Raw genomic sequence first — 13867 nt, 5'->3', positions numbered from 1 at the left:
ATCATCTCACTCTAGTCAGAATTGCAGCTATTATGAAGACAAACAACAATAAGTTTGGATGTGGGGGAAAAGGTACACTTATACATTGCTGGTGGGTCTGCAAATTGGTGAGCCAATATGGAAAGCAGTATGGAGATTCCTTGGAAATCTGGGAATGGAACCACCATTTGACCCAGCTATCCCTCTCCTCGGTCTATTCCCCAAAGACTTAAAAACAGCATACTACAGGGACACAGCCACATCAATATTTATAGCAGCACAATTCACAATAGCTAAACTATGGAGCCAACCTAGATGTTCTTCAGTGGATAAATGGATAAAAAAATGTGGCATATTTACTTCTCCTTTTAAATATAATTATTATTGTAGTGCTTCTCCATTCAATATTATAGAACTCATAGTTATTGGTCATTTCCATGATAAGCAAAACTTTGGATGCTATAAGTAAAATTAGGGTCTAAAATAATATCAAGATCCAGTTAACTTATTTTTTCTTCTTCTTTCCTCATTGCTGATAATGATTTACACCTGAAAATGCCCTGATCTATGCATATTTCGAAGTTTTTGCTAGTGTTTTATCAGGACTATGAAAATGAATTATGCTCTTATTTATGTTAAACAAAATGAAAACATCCTATATGGAAAAATCTGTATGTACACGTGATGGTTGTTAACTCAGGGAACTAGGCATGAAGACTGGGTGGAAAAACATTCTTTTTTATATTTTATACCTTTTAGTACCATGTGAAGTTTTTTTGTCTTGCACATGTAGTACCTCTTTAAAGATACTTTTAATAGAAGCTAAATGAAGAAAAAAAGGCTGCTGGTCCTAAGGAACAGATCAATGACCTTAAGGATACTATACAATGAGGCATATTATATGTATGTTTGGCAAGTTAGCCCATTTCAAAAATGAATCTGAACTGCTGTCAAGCTGTGCTGACAATGTGGTAGCTGTCAGTCCCATGTGGCTACTGAGCACTTAGGAGGAGGAGGAGGAGGAGGAGGGGGAGGAGAAAATATCTTAAAAAATAAGAGTAATTTTAATATTAATTACATGTTAAGACAATGCTTTGGTATATGAGTTTAAATAAAATGTTATTAACATTAATTAGACCTATTTTTTTACTTTTTAAAATGTCATTTTTAGATGGTTGAATGTGATGATCATTATTATCCAAAGTACATGTATGAAGACACGAATTGGTGTGAGTATACTATGTATTCAACCAGAGATATGAAAAATTGAGCTCTATATATGTAATAAGAATTGTAATGCATTCTGCTGTTATATATTAATAAAAATAAATAAATAAAACGTCATTTTTGGACATTTAAAAATCATAGATATAGCTCACATTCACAACTTGCATTATATTTCTATTGGAGAGCAATGCCAAAGAATTTTCATTCAATCTCTATATATAGTATGTCTATAATCTATAAATAGTACATAAATGTCTGGATGTGACTATTGAATGAGTTAATGTTTAAAAAAACTAGACAGGGCTGGGGTTGTAGCTCAGTGGTAGAGCGCTTGCCTAGCATGTATGAGGCACTGGGTTTGATTCTCAGCACCACATTAAAAAAACAAAAATAAATACAATGAAAAGTTCCATCAACAACTAAAAAAAAAAACAAACTTTTTCTTTAAAAAAATCAAGTTGAGGGTTGGGGCTATAGCTCAGTGAAGGAGTACTTGCCTAACCATGATTTTATTCTCTTTCATTGCTGAGTAAAATTCCATTGTGTATATATGCCATATTTATTTAGAAATGCAAATCAAAACTACTCTAAGATATCATCTCACTCCAGTCAGAATGGCAGCTATTATGAAGACAAACAACAATAAGTGTCGGCAAGGATGTGGGGGAAAAGATACACTCATACACTGCTGGTGGGACTGCAAATTGGTGAAGCACTGGGTTCGATCCTCAACACCACCACATAAAAATAAACAAGTAAAATAAGGCATTCCGTCCATCTACAACTATAAAAAAAGAAAAAGAAAAATCAAGTTCAAAAGTAAAGAAAGAAAAAAAATAGCAACCATTTTTTTTTTTTCACTACCAATTGTGTTACAAACACAATGCAAAGTATTGCAAACACAGCATGTTCGGACATGGTTTGGCTTTGAGGAACTCAGCCTGGCGGGGAGATGTTTACAATTTTTTTTTTAAACACAAGTAATTTATAGAGCAATATTGAGGCTATTCTAAACCTCAGGACTACTATTAGAACATCATGTGAAATTAGATTTATTCAGCTTATCAAAAAAAGGCTAAATATTCTTTCATTTATTTCTTACATGGACATTTACCATACGTAAATTTTTTTGGTAGTGTTAGGGCCTCACACATATCACTGAGGTATACTCCTAGCTTCCTAAAAGAGATTGCTAAATTGTGGGTTCTAACCCCACCACTTACATTTTCCTTAAAATGTGTGTGGCGCGCACGCACGCGCACACACACACACACACACACACACACACCAGCTTGGTTTCAAGAAGTCCTCCTAATGGCTGTGATTTAGAGTGAGATCATAAGTTCTTGTTTGTGCATACATGGCTGGTCTGTGTTCTTCTTCTTTTTTTAAATTGCAGGTTTAAACAAAATCTTATAACCCTATACTGGACGTGCATCATGCCATAAGATGTGCTATTTGTTCAGAAATTATAGTATGTGACAAATTATCAGACAATATAGAAAGAATTGATATAACAGAAGTGAAAAACTAGTGTAAAAATAATTTTAGATAGAGGTTCAATTTTCTTTCCAGTTACTAAGCCCTAGGGACTATTAGAACTCTAACAATGAAAATTGTTTTTATTATTTTTAATTTTTTATTACTTTTTAAAAGAAAGTTTTATAGTAATTTACATTTATGGGTACAACTTGATGAGTTTTGACAACTGTATACTATTATATAACCACTTTAGCCACCATAAGACTAATATGGAGAATATTACTTTTTAATAATATCATCATTACTTTTTAATAAATATTTTTGTTGTTACCTTTTAGTTATTATTTTTTAATAGGACAAATGGTCTAGCTTCAATGCTATTAAAAGGTGTAGAAGACCAGAACTCACAGCCCAACAAAGGAATCAAACGTGGAGAGACCACTTCTCTGAACCTTGGTTTTTCATCTGTCAAGTGTGGACATCAATACAGTGTTTATGGGAATTAAATTGAATGCAACACAGTGAAAACATCTAGAACAGTGTCTACTAATATAGAGAGTCACATTGAATCTGACTGGAGAGAGAAAAATGTAATTATAAGCAGTAAAGCATATTCATGAACCCAAATATTTACCTTACCTTCTGAATTTAAAACTTTTCAATATTAATAGAAGCTACTATAGAAAGGTCATGTGGACATCACATAAATTCCTATTTCAACAAACACATCTTGCTAACTCCTGGTACTTAGGAAACAGATTGTGTGTATAGGATAAACACCACATACAGAGACATGCCATTTGACTCTAGGAATTAACAACCAGATTTGTGCTTCTAGAATCTTTTCATTTACAGAAGAGTTTCCTAAATTAAACCTAACTACCTTTGTGGTATTAGATGACTACTTTTTTTTTTTTTGGTACCCTGAATTGAACTCAGGGACACTCAGCCACTGAGCCACATCCCCAGCCCTATTATGTATTTTATTTAGAGACAAGGTCTCACCGAGTTTCTTAATGCCTCGCTTTGGCTGAGGCTGGTTTTGAACTTGCAATCCTTCTGCCTAAACCTCCCAAGTAGCTGGGATTATAGGCGTGCACCACCGCACCCGGCTAGATGGCTACACTTATTAAACAATATATATATATTTAAAGAATCATAGCTTTTTTTTCAGTTGATAATAAAATAATCCTGTAGAAAAATTTAAATACAGGGATGTTTAAGGAAAAAAAAAAAAGAGGGGTTTGGGAACATACAGCTCAATGTTAGAACAGTTGCCTAGCAGGCAAACCAAAGGCCCCAGGCTTGATGCATGTATGTGCACGCACACATATTTACACGCACACACACACACACACACATACACAGAGGAAGGAAGTCAGAAAGAAAAAAGTATTCATTAATCAGAGTATTAGCATTGATTAGCATCCAATTAGCATTTTGGATAATTCCTTGGCCTTAATTTTCTTTTGCTTTGTTAACAACAGTTATGAAATCACAGAGTAGAATTTCATGTTTTTTTTTAAACTGTACCTTCAAGTTAAAACATTTTTCATACACAACTTTAAATATTCTATAAAACATCCCCCGTAGTTGGCCCCATGACCTTTGACCATTCCTCCTTTTAAAATATTTAGGCTATTTCTAATTGTTTTTGCAACAAACACTGTTGTAGTAAATAGAGTTCTATACAAAGGTCTTGCTTGTTTGTGGTTTTGAATTACTTTCTAGATAAGCTTGCAGAAGTGGAATTGCTGCATTCCTTTCCCCAAGTTGTGTCAGTTTGGCTTTCCCCAGCAGTAAAATTTAGCTTTTACCAGAGGACTATCTTCATCCCAAAGGTTCAGAGGTTAGTATTTTCTTTAGAAATTATTTTTTAAAACTCTCCATGATGTTAAACTTAATTAATTCTATTGTATCTAATATTTTGCCTTTTTGAATTACCATAAGCAAATTGTTAGGTCTTCTTGGAGAAATGTGCTGCCAATTTGCTCATTTAACAATTATTGAGCACCTACTGTGTGTCAGTCAAGTACTGTGCAAGGTTATACGTAGTAACATAGTGATGATGAACATAAAAGAGTGCCTGCCCTTGAACCACTAGTAAATCTGTCTGGGGCAAAAGACATGAGGGAGTTACTCTTATCAAATGATAAACAAAGTGAAGTTGGGTTTTGGTATTGACCAAGAGGATAAGGGCCAGGCAGTTTGGGGTTTGCTTTTTTAAAAAATTTTAATTATTATTATTATTATTTTTTTTAATGTTACTAGGGTTTGAACACAAGTGTGCTCTACCCCTGAGCTACACTCCCAGGCCTTTCTGCTTTTTATTCTGAGACAGGATCTTGCTAAATTGCTTAAGCTGTCCTCAAACTTGCAAGCCTCCTGCCTGAGCCTCCCAAGTTGCTGGGATTACTGGTATGTACCACCACACCTGGCTTCTATCTTTGCCATATTTTAGATGGCAAATTTCTTTACATTTCTGTGTTGAGTGTTCTCTTCTCTAGAATATTACTAATATTATAGCTATGCTATGGTAACACTGTATGTGTTAGGGCTCCAGAAATATTGCTATGAAGATGAAGATGGTGGTAAAGAGAGAAGAATATAAAAGGGGGATGTGGTAACGGTGAATTGGGGTGCTGTGTGACCTTCCCCGAGAGTCAAAGGTGTGAGAAGACATAGCGTGCATGATCAGAGAAGGTTTTCCAGAGGAGATAGCATATAAAATGAACCGAGTCTGGGAAAACTTTATCTTCTACAAGAACTCAGCAGTGTAGGTTTTTAATGTAAAATTAGATTTTGAAACTTGGTTTAAAGATGATCTGATCCAATGGTCTCTAAGTTGTGCTCAGGGGAGCATTAGATCCTAAGGACACAGCTCAGGGTCCTTATGGGGAACAGGAAAAGATTCCCTGTTTTTCTTTTCAGTCAGCATAGCTCAGTTTTTTATCTGCTTTATGTATTTTGGTTCCACATAACACTTTTCCATTTAGGGAAAAAAAAAAAGCTTTTCATCTTTAAAAGAAGGCTTCTATCTCTTTAGTTCATAAATTAAAAAATTTTCCGCATTTTTGAGAGGGCAGACATTTGTAGGGATGGGCTTTCTTACTCTCTTGGTCAATTAACAAGCTTTGTACTAAGACTGTACCCTGTGTTCTACTGAATGTCAGCACTTCATTCAAAACACTGGCTTAAAAAGCACATATGCCTAGTAAAAGCTGTGCTCCCATGGTGGGCAAGTCCAAGTCAAGCTTCAACCTTTCACAGAGGATAAAAGAAGGAATTAAATATTCAGTCATAACAGGCCGAGTCTTGGGGAGAAAATGACACAGGGTATTGTCTCTTAACTCCTGGGGTGTTGGCACAGTTTGCAGTTTCTAGGCCTTTCTAATTATAGATGTGCTGTGTAACATTGCCTCCACCTGCACGTATAACAATAACAATATTCAGTATTTAACATTATCAAAGACCTTTCCAGCTTGAACTAATTAATTCATACAATTCCAACCATCTGGAACAGATAGTATTATTATCCAGGTTTTATAGACATAGAAAACTTCAAAAGAGGCTTCTCCGAGGTCGTATAGTAATTGGAAGGGGGCCAGGAGTATAGCTTAGAAGAACTAGATTTTGAAGTTCATTTAGAAGATGACAGCCTTTCACCCACTGCTTAGATTTGAGGGTATTTTTTTTCCTTCAGGGTGTTAAACAGATTTGCCTTTGTTGGATGCTAGCTTACTGTTGGGTTTCTGCTGTGGCTTCTCTCCCAAAAGGAATGATTATACCCTCCGGAATTATCACACATGCCATAATTCTTTGGAATACCAGGTAATTTAGGAGCTCTTAAAGGTGGCTAACATATGCCGGCTGTTTCATCTCTTTTCCTTTCCTCCTTTATTACACCCACAGTATGTCTTTTCAGTTGAGTGATATTAGAATACAGAGCTCTTGAATTGTAAAATGAAACCTCAGAAAAGTCGGCTCATTATAAAGCCTTCTCTGTGCTTTTCTGGTGGCTAGCTAATTGAGATTCTTCAGAATCACATGCTATAAAGAAAGTCCTTTATAAATAATACCATCCTTTTATCACTAGTTTTAAAAGAAGATTAAAAAGAGCCTGTGTTGGGCTGGGGGTGTGGCTCAGTAGTAAGAGTGCTTGCTTAGTTTGTGTGAGGCCCTGGGTCCCACCCTAGCACTAAAAAAATTAAAAAAAAAAATTGAAACAACAAAGTAAGTAGCTTGCTGGTGAAAAATCATCATTCTCTTTGACTTTTGTCCTATTCTAGTAATTGAAGTTTTAAAGAGTCTTACATTGTCATGCACTTACTCATGTTGGATGGGAAGGAAATTATATATATATATATTTTTTAAGTATCTCTAAAAAGTCCAAAGCTGATAGACATTTATATAGGTATGCTTATGCAAAATAAAACAATGCCAAATTAAAATGAAATTTTAATAAGAATTCCATGTTGACTCAGAGACCAGTAGGACCAGGAAAAAAAAAAAAAACTAATTTGGAAAACAGTCAGAATATGTAAGGAATTTGGTGAATATGATTAAGAACTTTTCTAAACATAGATCTTTTGAAATCCAGGTTCAAAGAACATCTGTATATTGTTTGCATGTGAATCACCATGCAGTAGAATGAGTAACTCAGAGGAGCTAGTAGAGGGACTGAGTATTATCCTCAAGGCTGTTTTTAATATCAAGTTCAGGCCCCGGGCAACTTAGTTTTTAATGAGTTCCATAAATAAATCTGATTTACCCCAAAGTTTAAGGATCCTTGGTGTCATTCCTCAATACTTAGTCAAGGAAGCTGAGCAGTTTGACATTTTTAGTTTGAGTTCAAGGACTCTCTTGGATGTACTCCAAATTGATAAAAGTTTATGTGAGAAGTTTGGATCTATATTTTCATAGTTTTCTGCAACAGAGTAAGAAAACAGCAGTTCAGTAGTGATTATAGTGTGTAGATGGTTAACAGGAGTGGTCCCTAAATGTTTCAGCTGATATCACAAGAATGGTGGCCTCTTGTGATACACATACTGATACCCCTGAGTCAAGATGCTCAGATGGCTGGTGAGTTCCCTACATTCATTCCCTCATATAGCAAGACTGGTTAGACTCCCTGTCAGGGTGACGCTGGACTCTGGTAATTTTGACCTGAAGATAACAGAAATGAAACCAAGTCCTGAGAGCACAAAGCCTCTGTTGGGGCCTCCACTTGGGAAGAGAGACACAGCTCCAACAGGAAAGTATCAGGCTGGCTCAATCCAACTGCAACAACAAAATAGTGCTGGCCTTGGGGTTTAGGAATGTTGTCCATGCATCGAGTGAAAGCACCCTGGCTGTCATGATGCACCTGGTACTGTTTGAGGGTGGATGAATGAGGCACATTTGATATCTGACAAACTGTAAGTTAGGTGGAACTTTTTAATGGCTGTCAGGTTCTGAGCCAAGGACCCAGGAATGCATTTTCCCTTTTATCTCAAAGTGGGTATGAATGCCAGCTGCTTCATAATTTAATAAAAAGCTAATCTCTAGAGCTCACTGATCACTTTAATTTTTTTTCATAGGAGAATATTCATCAAAGCTCAAAGCGTTAGGGTGACATACCACTTCTCTTTAGACCATCTTTACCATCATCCAAAACTTCCTGAAAGAGTCTATTTAGAGACTAGAACTTTTCCATGCTGGATTCAGGCCCAGAGAGGGGGTAATTTTTTTTTTTTTTTAAGTACGGGGCAGTTTATTTGGCCACTTCAGTTACTTTTTTCCCCCCTAGATCTATAAATAAAACTGCCAAAACACAGTCTTCAATAACAAACTGTGACAAGTCTTCCACAAAGAATACTTTGTAGTCTGGAGGATATTTAAAAATATAAATAATTTAAAATAAATATTGGTGTATTTTACCTGAAAAAATATTTTGTTCCAATGTCCTCAAGTAATAGAACGAAAATGTAAGAAATCTTTCTGAGTGTTAGGAAGGAATCTTATGAAGTGGTCAATTCAAAAAAGTTCCGTTAGTGGTGCGATATGAAGACACTTATTAGCTTTTTCCAAAACTGGTGTTTATGAATTTGGTAAGAAAATAGGGTTGCAGACCTAAGGCCCTTCTCAGGATGGCTGTGACCTGTCTTGTCATCTTGGTAAGAAGACACTGTACTCACTTTTGCTGAATGCTACAGTTTGTGCCTTTTCTGCACAAAGTGAGTCTCCCAGAGGGACTATCTTTGCCTAATTGCTGGCTGGCACCTTTGAGGGGCTCCTTTGCTGACTCCTAGGAAGGATTGTCCTGTGAATTCATAGCATTCCTTGGCTTTCCCTTAAAGCTAGAGTTACCACCATAGACAACTTTCCTCACAGATCAAATCCTAGGTGAATCTGGCTACTTACTTCCTGTTGTTCCTTTAGCCTTTCCTCCCTGAAGTGCTGGCCCAGTGCCTTGGACACTCTTAACCTTGGCCTGAGGACTTTGTGCCCACCAGTGCTTGGTATTCTATTCTATTTCTTTTCAAAATTAATTTATTCATTTTAAAGTAGAATGCATTTTGACATATTGTACATAGAATTTTCATATAAAATTATAATATAGTGATCTTTGCTAACCAGAGTTGCCTTTAAAAACCCACTGTCAAGCCCACTATCTGTTCCAGTCTTCGAAGAGACTCCAGATGTGGGCTTGGAGCCAAGCGCAGTTAGTTACTGCATTCTCTTTCTCCTTGGGAATTGAATGTCTGAGACTTAGCCCTTCAGGTAGATCCCCTAAAATGCCAATAAGGCAGAGCTAGAATGTCTTCTTTTCTTTCTCTTCCTTTCTTGTGTTAAATAATCCCTTTCCTTTTCAGGTCATAGAAATGCCCTTCAATACTAATGCAGTAGCTTCATTTATTTTATTTTATTTTATTTTTTAATTTGCTTCATTTATTTTAAATCTAACTTGAGTGATGGACAGAAAGGAAGGGAGCTGTAACTGGATATACCTTGTAAATCACATCAAAGACACAGACATATACTTCACTGTTCCATGTTAGCTGGTGCACACAGGAACGGTTGTGAGGAGAACTTGTTGCAACACTGAAATTTACTTTCATTTGGAAATATTGCTCTCAAAGCTGAACTGTACATTGAATATCAAGTTTGCAAAATCCAGTTGACTTCAGATCTTGAGCTATCTTTCTGTGTTCAACATAGCAGCTACTAACGAGGAATATATATTTACCAAAGACCAGTTAAAGAGTGATACACAGCACATAAAAACTCAAAAATTATAGGACCATAATCTTCTACACCCCTACTGTTCGTTTTAAGGTCAGACTCATGGCAATATCCTGAAAGGCATGCTTGTTCTCTAAATAAGTTCTCTTGTTCCAGACTGTTGGGTGACTTGTAACTGCCAGGGCAGCAGAATTCACTGAAAGTTTCCAGTATCAGGTTTCCTTGAACAGGCTGGTACATAGTTTCAGTCTTCTAAAGCTCATTACTTTGCCACAGTGGGAGCTGACTCTGGGTGGTAATCTATCCATATACTTACATAATGTTTCCAATGTTATATAGTTAGAGGTGTACAGAGGGCATGCACTTGATTTAACTATGGGGTTAAATAATCCCTTTTCTGATTTAAGTCATATAAACCTTCAGCTGGATGGTTTAAATATAAGCAGGCCTTTAGGAAAGGAGATGGGCTTTATTAGTCTCTGTGGACCTCTGATATCAAAATTTTCTTTTTTAAATTAATTAATTTATTTTATAGTAGAATGCATTCTGACATATTGTACATAGAATTTTCATATAAAATTATAATATAGTGATCTTTGCTAACCAGGGTTGCCTTAAAAAGGCCACTATCAAGTTAATTAATTTAACATTTTTTAATTAATTAATTTTAATTAATTTAACTTTTTTTTTTTTTAACAAACATGTTTTGAGTAACAGAGGGGTTATTAGTCACTACAGTGAAATGATGAAAAATTCACCTATGCAGCATTCACGGTCAAATGCAAGAACCCAATGAAGTAACTAGAGTAAATTATAATAAAAGCATAAAACTATTAGAATACCTTTGCATTTTGTCTTACAATACCAGTCTATATAAAATGCTATGGAAACTTCAAATAATGAGTTGTTAGTTAGGTGTGTCTTGGGCCAGGGGATTATATTATTCACAAAAGATGATACCGCTACTGAAAATGTCCTAATATGCTATACTAGAAGTGTATCATCTGGAAACTGGAATAGTGGATGTATATTTTAACTCTAAACTTCCTCAACCATATATGGAATACTTGGTTCAATTTTGGACCCCAAATTAAAAGTATATTAATAAACACTAAATTCATTCAGAACAGACCATCCACATGGGAGACTTAGCTCATGGGGATATCCAGAGAGGACTGGGAGAAATATGCTAGCACATAGGCAAATGTCTGAAGGGTTTTCTAATGGAAAGATATATTTATTCCATAAGACTTCAAGAGTCAAATAAATAAATATGATAGAAATACAAGTATGCTAATTTTGACTAAAATTAAAAAAAAGAACCTCCCAAGAATCAGAGCTATTTAAATGATAAAATAAATTGTCTCTTGGGTTGATGACATTGTCATGGCAGACTTTGCTTAATTGAGATTGAAACTGTTGCAGAGAATTTTGCAAATGCACCTACACATCACCTGGGTGGTTAGAATAAGTGATCTTTTAACCTCTTCCAAACATGTTTTATAATTTGGGAATGCAATTTGAGTATTACACATTATTCTTAAACTACAGTAATTTAAGGATGCTTTCCCCTGATCATCGAAACCTTAAAGAAATTGCCAAGAGACTGAAAGAAACAGAAAAACGTTAAGCACCAAGGAAATATCACTTTCAATGAAGTTGTCAATATTGTGTGATAGATGTGGCCCTAATCTCTCTAGCAAACTCTCTGGAACCAAAGAAGAATCCATTGGGATGGTCCTGTCTGTGGTCTGCAATGTTGTTGGATACCACCTAGGTGACATCATAGATGACAGTAACAGAGGTACAGTGGAATGTCCAGCTAGTTAAGAAGCACAAAGGAAAACATTTCAATAAGGAATCATCTGACAACCAAAAATAGATTTAAAAATGAGTAAAGTAGAAGAGTGTTCTTTTCATCTCTTCCTTGCAATTGTCTTATGACCAGTGCATGACAGTGCATGACAGTAGTGGGTAATAGATGAATCACTTAGCAAGTGACAGTCTCCTCCCAACTCCCTTTTTAATGCTTTTTTTTTTTAATGTTGCAAATGATAGTCTTAACATGTTAGTCTAAGGTCTTGGTAGTTTTTTTGTCTGTTTGTTTTTGTTATAGGTACTTGGGATAGAACACAGGAGTGTTTTATCACTGAGCTACATCCCCAGCCGTTTTTGTTTATTATTTTGAGACAGCTTCTCACCAAGTTGCTAAGAATGGCCTTGAACTTGTCACACCCCTTCCTCAGTCCCGCAAGCAGCTGGGATTTCAGGTGTGTGTGACCACCCAGCCAGGTTTTAGTAGTTCTGTAATGAAGGTCAGTGAGAATCTCATGATGTAAAATGTTCAAGGAGAATAAATATCAACAAATAAACAAAAGTATTGATATAGAGTGAAGCCTAGAGTTAAGACCAGGAGAAAAACAGCATGAAGAAGAGGCAAAAATTTTGGGAGTGTCCTTCTGCAAGCACAGGAATGCAGCTGACACTTAAGAGTGTTTATATGCCAGACGCTGTTCTAGGAGCTTTGTCTCTGCTTACTCATCTATTCTCTCAGCAATCCTGTGTGCTAGGTCTTGTTAATAATCATTCCCTTTGATGAGTGCAAAAATACAGGCACAGAGAGGTCAGGTAATAATGCCCAAGATCACACAGCTAATATGCTGGGATATGAACCCAGGCATCCTGGCTTTAAGATCTAATATCTAAATCTAAATCTAAATTAAGGATTCAACACCAAAATGTCTCTAAACTGAGGAGAAAGAATCATGTCACGAAGAAAAGATGGTAAGGGCCAGAGTCAAGGAAATAATTGAGTAATAATAAACTAGTGATTTCAATTCTTTAAATTCCACTTTTGAAAGAAAGGTAAACAATTAGTATACATGAATGTTTTATGAAAACTAGTTAAAAAAAATCTTAGTACAATTTCAAATCTCTGTTAGAATCAATTTAACAAGTTTGCTTTTGAATGCCCATTAGTCATTCATCATTTGTGCCTCATGGAGCTGACCTAACACCCCATGATAATCCTTGAAAGGATTCCTTTTGCAATCATCTACAAGGAAAAAGGGAAGAAAGCACCTGTTTTCATCATTGCCTTTGCACCAAAACCTAATCTCAACCTCATTTTGACAAGAGAATGAGAATTCAGGCAATTAGAAAAGCAATTAGAAAAGCAATTAGAAAATATAATGTCCTGCATATGTCAGGTGGTGAGCAGCAGTAGAAGGATATTTACAATCTCAAAAACAATGCTCCATCATGTAAGTGCTAATCTGCACTTGAGACTGTAAGTCAAGATAATACCAGGCTCAGGCCATTCTCTTTTTTTTTTTTTTTTTTAACATATTTATTTATTTATTTATTTATTTATTTTAGTTATTGGCAGACACAACATCTTTGTTGGTATGTGGTGCTGAGGATCGAACCCGGGCCGCACGCATGCCAGACGAGCGTGCTACCACTTGAGCCACATCCCCAGCCCCATCAGGCCATTCTCTTGATCCTAGTTATTTCCTTCTGGTAGACTCAATGCTTAGTGAGAGAGAAACTTACGAATACCCTTTACTATTTCTATTGTGCTGGTCTTATAGAAAACTTGTGTGAAACTGCTATGCAGAAATTTCAGCAGCTCCTTTATGCCTGCATGCACGCACCCAGCAAATGTATCCTTGAACCTGAGGGTAGGGGCTGACTAAATTCTATGGTTACCAGCTACATAATGCAGCACATGGTAAACCAATCTATTTTTAGCATTCATAGTGACATCACACAAAACTTCACCTAGGTAACCTTGTACTTTCAAACAATTTCTAAAAGTTGTTCATTTTAATCCTATGGGCTATGCCCTAATCAAACTCCACTTAAAGCCAATGAAACAAACAATAAAGTCAATGAAAGCTGGAAGGAAAAATTCCAACTGTCTGCCTGTTCGTTTATGTCCAAATGCCCGATC

Source organism: Marmota marmota, unplaced genomic scaffold (assembly GCF_001458135.2).
Source record: "Marmota marmota marmota unplaced genomic scaffold, marMar, whole genome shotgun sequence".
Classification (NCBI taxonomy): Eukaryota; Metazoa; Chordata; class Mammalia; order Rodentia; family Sciuridae; genus Marmota; species Marmota marmota.
The sequence above is the reverse complement of the archived record's forward strand: the minus strand, read 5'-3'. Positions refer to the sequence as shown.